This window comes from Crocuta crocuta, unplaced genomic scaffold, assembly GCF_008692635.1.
Source record: "Crocuta crocuta isolate KB4526 unplaced genomic scaffold, BGI_CrCroc_1.0 scaffold170, whole genome shotgun sequence".
NCBI lineage: Eukaryota > Metazoa > Chordata > Mammalia > Carnivora > Hyaenidae > Crocuta > Crocuta crocuta.
In genome coordinates, this window is record NW_027527853.1 from 2,218,724 (window position 1) to 2,231,818 (window position 13,095).

Sequence of the window (13,095 nt, forward strand, 5' to 3'; positions counted from 1 at the left end):
CAAGTTCCCCAAACATCCCTTAGTTGCTCTGTCACTAAGCAGCTATGGCACAATGGCAGGCTGTGGGTAATGGGACAGAAAACCTGGGTTAGAATTCAGACAGCCTTCCTGAAGAGATGCTGGAGGGGACTATTCTGTGTCCAAATAGGGCTGAGCCCCTATGATCACTTAGGCATCATGCAAAGCACTGCAGACTTACCACTCAACAAGACATGATCCCTCTCTCCAAGAGCTTATAGGTTAGCCTACTCTGATTATAACAGTCCACATGCGTCTAGAACTGAACTTGAACTTCCTCAAGCATGTCCTGCTACCCTCCCCACTGACCAGAGCCTCTCTTTACCACCATCATTTGCATGTGAGTCCATTATCCATACCTGTGGAATGAAAGGTTGTATGTCTCAGGTGAAAAGACCTGAGAACCAAAGTAAAAGGTTCAAAGTCCATGATATTCCAAATTTACAAGATTAGCACAGAACTGGGCACAAAGTGGGGGCTTGTCTTGGATAAGCTGAACAGAAGCTGGCAGGACCTGGGCCTTGATCTCTGGCCCGGCTTCCCCAGAACTCTCTCCTAATGGTCCTTCTCTTTTCCTGGGACACTGTGGAAGGGACATGTGCTATGGAAAGGTCAGAGCAGAACTCACCAGCTACCGCCCTGACAAAGCCAGACTCTGAGTGCCTGCTGGCCAGCCCAGCAGCTCCAGACTGTGCTCCAGACATGGCCTCCCTCTCCCTTCCCTTGAAAGAGAAGCTGCCTCCTCACCACGGGGAGAAAAGCTGAGGTGGCCATTTGCTTCTTTCAGTGGCTTCTTTCTTTCTTGGAAGGCATCAAGCTCTTCTCTGTCCCAGGGCCTGCACATGTACAGTCCCCTTTACCCAGCTTGGATAAGGCACCCACCGTGGGTTGTGCCCAGTGCCAGGACCAGGGGCCACTGGAGGTTGAGACCTAGCTCATGTTCACTTACCAGCTATGGGTCCCGGCAGGGCTGCCTCTGCCCAGGGCAGACCCCTTTTTCTGATTCACCTAAAGGTGTCACATGGACCAGCAAACGGCCCCAGCTAGGGGAAGGGTCACATGAGACCAACATGGCTACATCAGGCTCAGCCTCCAGGTGCAGCTTAGCTATCTTTTTCAGGGCAATCTTTTTGATCCAGTACCTCCAAATAAGCCATTCCCCGGACCTCATAATTCTCTCCCAACACCCTCTTCTCTCCATAGCATGTGTTACATTTTTATCATTTGAGCATAAACTACTTGCCCACTACCCTGTGAGTTCTATGAGCACAGGGCTGTATCTGTTTATTCCGCTGTATACCCTGGGCCAAGCATGGGTCCTGGCATGTAGAAACTCAATGTACATCTGAGCTTTACGGCAGTATGTGCTTCAGATTAGCCGTGAACTCTCCAGGACTAGGCGTCTAAACTACATATTATCTACATCTGGCGTACTGCAGGAAGTGAGTGGCAAAGCCATCGGGTAGGCCACCCAAGGGTTTGGTCCAACTGAGACAAGACAGGTAGGATGGCCCCTTACAGTGCACACCACCCTGCCAGCCCTGCAGTAAATACCCACAGGACCGCAGGACCCAGAAAGAGAGGATTCAACAGTCTCCTGCTGGAAAGGCTGTTTCTTAGCCTTTTTAAGCACACTCCCCTTTTTGACACACAGACTTCACACACACACACACACACACACACACACACACACACAAAACTGTGCTATGCCCCACTTGAGAATTACTATAACATCAGGCAAGAGTTTTGTCAAACTCCATTTTCAATAGCTTATGTTTTAAAAACAATATATTTCACCAAACCTGAAACATGATTTTGATACTGAATATGCCTTTTCAAACTTCATATATACCCTAATCCCCAGAGATTTTGATTCTTTTTCTCTCTTTCCCATTGACAATCGCCACTCATGGACAAGAATATAACACAAAAGGCCTACTGCAAAGAGTAGAAATGTTCCCAGTCAATACAGAATGTGTAGAAGAGGAACTTTTGGCGAATATTTCTAGCACTCTCAAAATAGAACGGCCAGGGTCTAAGTGGGAAGAGCATCAGATGGAAAGTCGAGTGATCAGGCTCTTATTTACTTCTAGTTTTGAAGCTCCTTTGTCAGGATAATGTCCAATTAAGCTAAGACCAGGAGGATATTCTCCCAGCTATAAAATGGGACATTGGTGTGGGGGAGTCCACAGCAAAGAGAAATACCAGGACCCCTACCATCTGAAGGTCTTTTCATTGTTTGTGATATGGAGAAAAGAGAAAAAAGCACAGTCTGAAAAAGACACCATATAAGAGTTGCAATAGTCAACTGGAGGAGACAAGAACTTGAAGTTTAAGTGGGCTGTGGGGGGCAGGACATGGTCACAGTTAAGAAATGGGCATGGGGGGGCGCCTGGGTGGCTCAGTCGGATGGGCTTCCGAATTTGGCTCAGATCATGGTCTCAAAGTTCATGGGTTCGAGCCCCACATCAGGCTCTGTCCTGACAGCGCAGAGCCTGGAGCCTGCTTCAGATTTTGTGTCTTGCTCTCTCTCTCTATGCCCCTCCCCCGCTCTCAAAAATAAATACACATTTAAAAACATATTTTTTAAAAAATGGACATGCGAGTCATACCCGCTCCAACTCCAGTCTTGTTCCGGCACTGACTTGTCAATAATGTCACACTTCCCTTAACTGTGAGAGGATGACAATTCAACTTCCCTCACTGGGTCATTATGAAGATTAAATGAGATAATATGGGTGAAATATTTAGCACAGCGTCTGGGAAATGGTAAGTGAACATAGAAGATGTTTATAAATGTTAGCTTTATTATTTGTATTACTATTATTATTTCCCAGCAGGAATGTAGGCAGCTGGAAGGGCAGCCCAGAGGCACCTGGCAACCCTCTCATTCTCATTTCCTATTTATTGTCACAAATGACATGACCTCTGTGGTCAAGGACAAGAACAGCTGGGTAGGCCAGCAAAAGGCACAGCTGTTGTGCTTTAGGAAAAGTCCTACTACAAGGGGCCGCGTTGGAACTGAGCTGGCAGGAAAATACAAAGTCTGGCTTGGGGTGGGGGGAGCAGGCGACTCCAGCAGAGGCTCTGTGGGAGAGAAATAACTGGAAATAGCCAAAGGGCCGGTTGGGGGAGGAAGAGAAACCAGGGGAGAAAGGTGGGCACAGGAAGCTCCCTTCCGGGAGAGAGGAAGCTGCAGGTGAGCCAGAAGGAAGCCAGGAAGACAGGAATGTGGGCAGTAGGGAAGGCAGGCCCATCCTGAGGGAGAGAGGCAGCTGGGAGGAAAGAAGCAGGCTGCTGGGCACTACTGGGGGAATGAAGAATATTCTGTTGGGACAGAATAGGAGAGAGGCCACAGGCTCTCTCTTCGGGTCACCTCCTCAAGCTCTCTCTGTTCCCCCAACTCCACAGGCCCCAGGATTTCAACCAGTATTAAGTTACTGCCACCATCTACTGTTGCCATCAGAGTCCTCTTCCCTAGGCTGGCGGCAAAACAGGATGCAGGTTTCACTTCCCCTTTTCCTGGGAACTTTGAAACAAGTGCTCCATGGATTTCCCTGTGGGGAAGAGGCCCACAGGGCCCACCCAGGGGAGAAACCCCCTTCCAGTTCCACTCTGAAATGTGTATGGGTTAAGTCTGTCTATAGCCACCCCCTTCCCCAACTGTCTCTTTCCTCCCTCCCTCTCTCTAAAGGATAGAGTCCAGCCTGCCCGCTGGGCTCTCTACACACACACAGCACCAATCAGGGGAATGCTGGAAGGCAGTGGGGGTGAGCTCATCCTAGTCCTAATCAGTCACTCAGGTACCCCCAGACTCAGCTTCCGGTAGGCACTCTTCTCAACGCTGCCCCAGGTGATTTGGAGTCAGGGAGTCTGGGCTGGCTGCGGGGAGCTCACATCAGGTCACGTCATGCCAGGTCCAGGAAGGAAGGCTCCCTGACCCCCCAGGGGGGTCACCATGCAGGCCGTCACACAAGCAGCAATAATAACAAGGCTGCCTGCATCTGCGGGAGCCTTTCCTGAGCACAAAGCATTGTCATGTACGTAAGCTGTGACCCTCCCTACAACTCTAGGAGGGGACTGGGCAGATATCGTTCCCATTCTGAAGATGAGGAAGCTGAGGCAACGTGTGCAGGGTCTTAGCTCCTGAGAAGTAGAGCTGGTAGGCCTGGGACCCATTGTCCAGAAGTCTCCTCTTATACCGTGGGACTTCCCTTTCTGCCTTAAATGTCCTCAGTTCCCCAGCCTAAACAACACATACTCTGGCTGTGCTGCTGCATAAGGCTAATAACCTCTCCTGCAAAGAACTGCCCCTCCCCAAGCCCCCAGTGTTGCCAAGCCCTCGTCAATGCTCCCAACCCCTGCCTGGCACATCTTGGGCCCTCCTTCCACTTCAGCAGACATGTCACCCATAAACTCTTTCTTCAAAAGGGCTTCTGTATCCCTGGCACTTCCAGTGTCAACATGTCAGTGCAGAGCCTTCCCCCATGGCCTCCCACCTCCTGTGATGTCCCATCCCTTCCCTAGCTGGCCTCTTCATCCTCAGAGTCCCAAGTACCTTCTCAACTCCCCGGCATCACCTCCTGCCCCACAGCCTGGCTGTTAAGGGGCCTTTCGGGCCTTATACTGCCCCCTCCCTGAAGCACACATCTGGCCCTAGCCCCTCCCTGCATCTCTGCTTTAGCTCAGGCTGGTCCGCCTTCCCAAGCCCTCCTCTCTTCCGTCTTCAAGGCTCTACCCACCAGTGTCCAAAAGCATCTTCTCAGTGCCTGTCCCACCTAAAGCCCTGAAAAGGACAGCCTCAAATCCTGTGTGATCAGGCCCTGCACCTGTAGCTTGTACCTGGGTGGGCCCGTGACCCAGAGATGGCAAGCCACAGGCTGCCAGAACTTGGCACTGGTGTGCTCAGTCACGGAACAAGCCGATGAGTAAGAGGAGAAGGCTGGGTCTACAGAGAGGGAAGCCAAGAGCAGATGCTCAGATGGAAGCAGAGAGGCCACCAGCCCCCAAAAGACAGAGCCTCCTCCATTCCTGACTGTTCTCCAGTCCCAGCTCCCATGAGGCCGGCTGCCTCTGTGTGATTCTGCCAGGAAACCCCTTTTCCCTGAGCTAACCTGGAGGGCCCTCTGCTCTGTGTGGAACACTGTCCATACCAGCTTGGGGACCCCTGTCCCCTCCTGACAGCCCCAACTGGAAGAGCCGTATACTCAGAACAAGCAGGCTCTGCCCAGGGTCACCACTTTGTATATCTCCTGCATGGCTAGTAGGTGTTCCACATATGCCTGGGTCCGTCCCTAGGACTAGAGCTTCTCATAAGGCCTAGAAGGGCCGACATCTTCAGAGCCATGGATGCAGGGAGCCACCCCAGTCTACACAGGGCCAGGAACGGTCCCTCCCTGACAGGCTTTGTTGCGGGTGGCACCCATCCCCTGGCTGGAGCTGAGTGGACACGCTCCCCCGGGAATCTGGACTTGGGGCTGGGACGGCTGAGCTTCTGCAGGAATACTTGGAACTGTTTGGGCTGTGGAAGGAGGGGCAGCTCAAGGAGAAGCAGAGTTGAAGGAAAAGGGGCGATTGTGATGAGGTCTTTCCAATTCCCGCTTAAGGCCAGGCAGCAGTCCTGCTGTGGGGTCCTGAGCAGCCCCTGATACCCTAGAATAAATTACCTTTTTTGTTTAAGCTGGATTCAGTTGGTTTCTGTTACTTGTAAAGGGGTCCTAACACAGCTGGGATCTCCCGTATGCCTCTCTAGGAATACAAAGTAGGTGCTCGGCAAACAAACTTGCTCAGTGAAGGAAAACTGGCCCCAGATCCTGGCTTTCTGATTTCCGCCAAAGGCACCTCCATGCTCTACAAATACTCCACATATAAAATGTGAAATTCAGCCCCAGGCAACTTAAATTAAATGTACTTTCCTTGCCTGAAGTGCATTATAACCTCATTTTCATCTCTTCTTTGGGACAAATGAGCACTGAAAGGAAAGGCAAGTGGGAGCTGGCCAGAGAAAACAGCCTATGGCCATACAGGCCAGCAAGTCCTACTGGCCGCAAACTCTGTGCTGTCCCCACCTGCCCCACTGCAAAAACTCTCCTGAGATTTCTTTCCCTATACCACACCTCCAGTCTACCCAAGATAATCATCAAAATCTCCAAGAGGTCACAAAGTTTGCAACTGTCCTGATGGGTCATTTATGCCACAGACCATCACAAGGCCAGACCCATGAATCCTAAGGATGGAAGAAACCTCAGAGGGTTGTCTTGCCTAGTGGTTTTCAAACTGTGTGCTCTGTAGAACCCCACAACTTCAGTGGAACCTCTGGGGCCCCAGTCTCCCTGGTGTCAACCAGTGCAGTGCCTAATTTGTTAAATATACCACGCTAAGTGCAAAGTGGCAGAGCTGGAAGGGAATTGTCCCTGAACTCTCCCCACTGCCTCTCTCCCAAGGCTGCTCTATAAAGGCTCCTGGGCCTGGGCAGAGTCAGGACTCGGTCCTGTGTGGGTGAGCACTGGCTGGAGGACACAGAGGGAGCACTGAAAACACAACGTGGTGCCCACTTAGCTGGTGTGGAGTGTGAGGTCACCCTGGCTACATCGGCGGAAGGGCAATGCAAACACCCTGAACACTATGGAGCTGTCCTGATGCGAGTCCTCCGCTATATATAGTTTTTCCCCTGAAATGACCTCACGCAGCAGCAAGGCTTTGTGGTGTGGCGAAACTGGCTATGCATCCCCAACTCCAGGGAAGAGAGCTCTGCTGAAGAAACTGGATGGTGAGGAGGAAAGAAAGGGGCCTGTGGCCTGGGGGGTGGTGGGAATGCAGGTTAGGCTTCCAGACAACTCAGGAGAAATTCTTTCCCTTGACCCCCAGGAGTAAATGTGAGATTCCTGTGCAGTGCGTGATGGAAGTCTGGGGTGGGGAAGCCCCTGCTTCATCAGAGGCGTCAGTCCTGCCTGCTCACAGATGGTTGGCATCCAAAGCCCTTCGTTCATCTGCACCCCATGTGCAGGGACCAGCAGAGCCTCCCTTTGAGCCAAACTCCCCGTTTACTATTCAAGACCTTCCCTAACCGTGGTATACACAGCCAATTTGATTCCGCTGCCTAATAAAATAAAAAAGAAGGCTAGAAGATAAACAGCAAATAGGAGTGGGGACTTTCACGGAGTGGTGGGAGTGTGCAGGAGATTTTCTTCTTTGGGCTTTCTGGTGGTGTTCACACTTTTTACATAAACATATACTACTTCTACAGTAAAGAAAATCGTATTACTTGCTGCTCTCCAACCTGCACCCCTTACTCGAATCACTAATCCTTCGGCAACTCTCCTCACTTACCTTTAATAACTGCGCCATCCCATCTCAACTCTTTCTAAAGTGTCTACATGTTGCCTGTCTCTGCTCATCTACACTGCATGATTTAGCACTGGTCTACACAATGTCTTGCTTAAAATGGTATCATCTCTCTATTTGTCTTTGTTCCCTGCCCATAAGCCGTCATCAATGACAAGACATACGTGTATAATGTGTACACGGGTATGAAGCAAGATAGATAGAAAAAGACCTGAGAAGTGGAGTCAGATTTCCTAGGTCTGATACTGGCTCCACCTCTGAGTGCGCAGGATAGACCACAGAGCAGTGGCTTGACTTCTCTGAACCAGTTCCTCCAGCTGAAATCTTTCTCAGTGCCAATTTTCTTCTCCTAAAAGTTAGGAAAGATTCTGAGCAAGTCTGCCAACCCCATAGCTTTTGAAAAAAGGGAACATTTCCCCTCTAAAGCTGAGAGGCCCCTGAGCCAGCTTATAAAAGAGGTCCCGTCCATCCATTCTAAACTAGTACTGGACCACAGAGAACAGGGCCAGGAGGCTGAAATCTCTCCTGGGAGATTCCTATAGGCCAGGGCTCTGGCACAGACAAATGCCCAGGGAGTGGTGCAGTCAAAAGTGGCAGGCTGGGTACCTCTGCCTAAGGCTGCAGTAGAAGTACATGATGGTCAACAATAAACCAGACATCCAGGCCCTGGATCTTCCATGGGATACATGTCACAGCAGGACGGAGGTAGGCTCAGCTTCAAACAGGAGGGGTCGGCTGCAGATTAAAGGGCCTAGCATAGCTCTCCTTCTGCCTGTTGACTCCAAAGACTAGCCCATCCTGTTCCAGAGGGAGAGGGCCCAGATAGCATACAGCATGTGGATGTTTTAAAAAAAATCATTTGGAGCCTTATAAAAAGCCATGGGAGCAGTAAGTCCCCAGTCAAATAACGCCTCTCTTCTCCTCAGCAGCCAGCCCCAGGCCACACCACAAACAGGAATTGTGAACCTGATGTGTGACCCAGGGGGAAGAAGGGCAAAGAGTGAACAGAGCCATCACGGAGGTAAACCTGGCTATGCAGCTCCCTGTGGACCCTGGACACTGTGTGCCATGGATCTGCCCACTAGGGTGTGGCCAGATGGAAAAAATAAAATTCAATCACAGAAGCTCCAGTATTAATTTAGTCCATCACACTGTGAACTCCTTGAGGAAAGAAACCAACTTTTCCTGCTGTGCCTGGCACCTATGCAGTGCCTGGGACAAGGCAGATGTACGGAATGTTTAAAGGTAGTTTCCCATAGTGGTTAAGATAAGCGGTTCCCAATTTACAACTATTAGGATTCAAATAGCAATTCCTTCATTTTCATGGGTCTTAACCTCTCTGAGCCTCAGTTTCTGCCTCTGTAAAATGTAAGTAATTATGCTAACTTACAGGGCTGATATAAAAATTGAAGACACCAATGTCAAACACTTAGTAGGGTATTTAATGCACCCATGGTAGGTTAATATACAGTACTGATTTCAATGATTATAATACATTGTACTGATTCAGTGATGCTGTGAGGTCTTCAGAAATGAAATGCCTGTGCCATGTGACAGTCTATTTTGGGGGAAACATAGTGCCTTTGCTAGTAAAAATATCAATGCCATGTGTGATATCTCACATTATAGAGGACAGTATGGTCTGTTTTGCAGATACTGCATGGCGCTGGGGGCGGGGGAAGGGGGGACAAATCCATGAAGGTTGTCCTGTGAAGGGACAACAAAATGCACTTTCTGGCACATTCAGGATGTGTAGTGCAAGAACTGGCATAAGTAGACTATTTGCTAGTCATGGGTGGCAATGACGTCAGTAAACCAGCCATACCTGTTTAGAGCCCAGTGAGCCCTTAGCTGAAATTGACAAGGAGGTAGGTATTGCATGGAAGGAATGTGGGGCTGGAAATCTAAAACAGTGGTCTGGAATCCAAAACCCTCCATTTCTCACTGTGTAACCCTACACACAAAAGTATCACTGAGCCTTTCCCCCAAAATGAGGACAATCTTACTCTCAGTGAATTATCAGGAGGAATAGATGAAATGTGTGTAAAGTACCTACTGCAGCTCCTGCCACAAAGTTGGTGCTTAATTAATAGTGGTATATAATAACTATAAAACAACTGTTTCTTAATCTAGTTGTAGGGGCCTGTGTATCAACTGCAGTAAAGTGTATTAGAGAAGTGTGCCAGGCTCTAGGAAGGAAGCCCTAGAGGACCCAGAGATGTTCTGCCAAGCTGAAGATGAGCCACAGCAAACAGGGCACTCCCCAGCCTTGACCTACACCAAGCAAGAAATGTTTGCATCTGTTTTGAAACAGCCCAGAAAAGTAGCCACTGGGTGTTGCTGGAATCACCAAGAGCTGAGGGGGTGGGGGCTGTTGCAAAAGATTTTATAACTAATAAGAGTTTTCAAGTTTTTGTGAAAGGTTCATATTTTTTAAAGGAAGCTAGATTCAAGGCTATGTCCATGATAATATCACTCTTGCGCAATTTGTTTCCAATTTGCTTTCCTGAATAAATGAGAGGAATTACAAGAATGGTAGACAACCAGGATATACAGCGGAAGCTAAGTCTTGTGTATGAACTTCACTGGCCTTGTATCTCAACCTGGGGGGGAAGAGACAGGTTGGGGACAGCTGGCTTAAATACAGTGCCAAGCATGGTGGTAACAGTAAGTACCGCTTCCCGAGTATTTTAATGTGTCCCAGGCACCATTCGAAGGACTTTATGTGCATTAACTCATTTAATCCTTATGACAACCCTACTGAGTAGGTACTGTTATCTTCATTTTACAGGTGAGGAAGGTGAGGCCCCAAATCCAAAGCAACTTGCCAAGGCTCCATAGCTAATGAATTAAAGGAGTTGGAATAATAACTGCAAATGGATACTAAATAAACAGAATAATTGTAATATTGTCATAATTATCTGCCACCAAAAAGAAAAATGGTATCTTATAAATGCCCTGTTTGAGAGACTCTAGATTTTGCAAATCAAAAGAAATTCATGGTCAGCCCTTGCTATATACCCTGACTCCAGGGGAAGGGCCAAAGAGCGGGCAGAAACAGATTTCCCAAGTGGGGCCAGGGGAGACTACATTCTGCTCTTCCCAACACTCTGTGCTGACCAAGAGTCAGTAGAATACAAGTTCCTAAAGGAACAATGAACTTGGCTTTGGTTATTGCCATGAACAACTCATTGCCATTATTCACTAAGCATTTGCTGTGTGTGGGCACAGTGCTGATCACCTCACACACATTACCACTTGTATAATGTGGTCCTTGACTACCCTGAGCGGCCCAACTCTTGTCCCCATTTTACAGATATGGAAACTGAGGCTTTCCCACCACTGGGAGAAAGCAGTGGCTTCTGCTCCACTACGACTTATTTGTCAATAATTTTGGGCAGCTTGGCAACTTCAATAAATCTCAATATCCTCATCCATAAAATGGGGGAAATGATTCCTGCCTGCATCCCTAACAGGATGGCTCTGGGAAACAAATCATGTGTAGTACTGGTGAAAGCACTTTAAAAACTGCAAAATGCTGGGCGCCTGGGTGGCTTAGTCGGTTAAGCATCCGACTTTCGCTTAGGTCATGATCTCGCAGTTCGTGGGTTCGAGCCCCGCGTCGGGCTCTGTGCTGACTGCCAGCTCAGAGCCTGGAGCCTATTTCAGAGTCTGTATCTCCCTCTCTCTCTGACCCTCCCCTGCTCATGCTGTCTCTCTCTCTCTCTCCTAGAAATAAATAAAAATATTAAAAAAAAACAACTGCAAAATGCTGAGCAAAGTAAGACATCAGTAGTCTTATTAATTACAAAGAGTGACACCTGACCCAGCCAGCACTTGGCTAATATGACTGTTGCCTCTTTTCTCTTGGGAACTTGGGAATAATTCAAAGTCTACAGCCAGGCACTCTTTTCTTCAAGTCCCTGGCATCTGAGAGTTGGAAAGTGGAAGTTCATTCTGGAAGAAGAGGGAGGAAACAATGATGTTTGCATTCTACTTGTATTTCTCTTTAGGAACACAATCCTGGCTGAGATTCCACTGCTTCCAGCACACTCAACCCTCAACATTCAACACGTTATTTATTGAGCATCTATGAAGTGCCAAGCACATGATCCAGGATTCACGTGGCTCCTAGTGTAGAGGTTGTAGTTTGGGGGTTGGGAAATTAAAGGAGGAAGGAACAGCAAGGAGAAGGGAGCAGAGTGGCCACAGTCCTTGGAGCTTTGCAGGTGTTACATCAGACTTCCGGCTTTTTTTCCACAGACATGAGGGAGGGCAGCACAATAGAATGAGCTTTGAGCACTGGAATTTGAGTCAAAGTGCTTAAGCTGGGCTCTAGTTCTACCTCCCCTGAGCCTCATGACCCCCAGCAGTCAATTTACTTTCCTCCCCATCAGCTTTCCCATATGTAAAGTGGGTAGAAATGTTCCCATATGTAAAATAAGGGCAATCGAATGAGAGGAGTGGGGCTCACAAGGTGCCTAAAGATGCTCAATAATGAACTCACTTTAAAAATGGAAACCATGTGTTCTCTTCCTCCTGTCAGGTGAAGATAAACTATACAAGGGCTGAAAGCTCAGGCTCTGAGATCAGACCACTTGGGTTCCAGTCCTGCCTCTGCTGTTTACAAGCTGCAAGGCCTTAGGCAGGAGACATTACCTTTCTAGGGCTCAATTTCTTCACCTGTAAAAAGGTGATAATAGTGTCCATCGATAGGATGGTCGTGAGGATTAGCCAAGCTACTGCACATGATGCTCCCTGAACACGGTCAACACCAAGCAAAGGTGAGCTGCTGCCAACTGTATCTCTTCCAGCCCTAAAAACAACAAAACTCTGAGTTCTCTAAGATCTAGGCTGCTGGGTGAATGGCTGGCTGCCTGGGCATGGGCTCAGATGCCAGCCTCCCTGAGGAGACAGGTACAAATGAGGAGCCATCGTCCCCTCACCTACAGAAGGTGCTCCAGCCCCTTTCCTGACTATAAGGGATACGAGTAGAGGGGCAGGGGATGGTCGGAGGTATGGGTGCACACTGTGCTTGGTCCTTCTTCTTTGTGAGCTCAGAAAGCAAGGAGATCTTGTCCCCAACAGAGAGAAGCACATGGTTCTGAGCAGCAAGCTCACCATTTCACCATGTCACTGTCACTCCTTGCCTTTGACTCAACCCTACATGTTCCCATCTGAACCGCAGTCCTGCACCTCTCACATGCAAAAGGCAGCTAAAAGAAAAATTGGTGCTCACCCCACTCACCTCAAGTTACAGCAGAGTTAACATTCTCTGGGAGCCAGACGAATCATACCAACACAGAGCTGCTTTACTTAACTTGAAGCCCCATCTGTCCATCCAGTCTTCTATCCCATCCATCAACCATCTAGTTAGAAACCCAGAAGCAAGCCTAATTCTGACTGACCAGATAAGATGTCACAGAATCCACCCATCCATGCTCCCATACTTTCCTCTCTGGAGGCTCCCTCAGGCTTCACTATGAGCCCATCTACTCTTTCTCTAGGCACAATTCTAACAATGCCAGTTGTCTGTTTCCTCAGGAAATTGGAGGGGCTGATATTTGAGTCCAAGAGATGGAATCTCAAGTGACCACTATGATCAGGTGTCACTTCACACCCATAAGGATGGCCATTATCAAAAACAAACAAAATAACATAAAAACCAGAAGATAACAAGTATTACTGGTGAGGATGTGAAGAAATTGGAACCCTTGTCCATGGCTGGCGGAA

At 48.7% G+C, this 13,095-nt stretch overlaps 1 protein-coding gene across 1 annotated transcript in view; it reads right to left on the bottom strand.

The window, feature by feature from the left end:
- Positions 1 to 13,095, bottom strand: part of UBTD1 (ubiquitin domain containing 1) — a 53,203-nt gene that overhangs the window by 32,459 nt on the left and 7,649 nt on the right. The gene's annotated exons all lie outside the window — the stretch shown is intronic.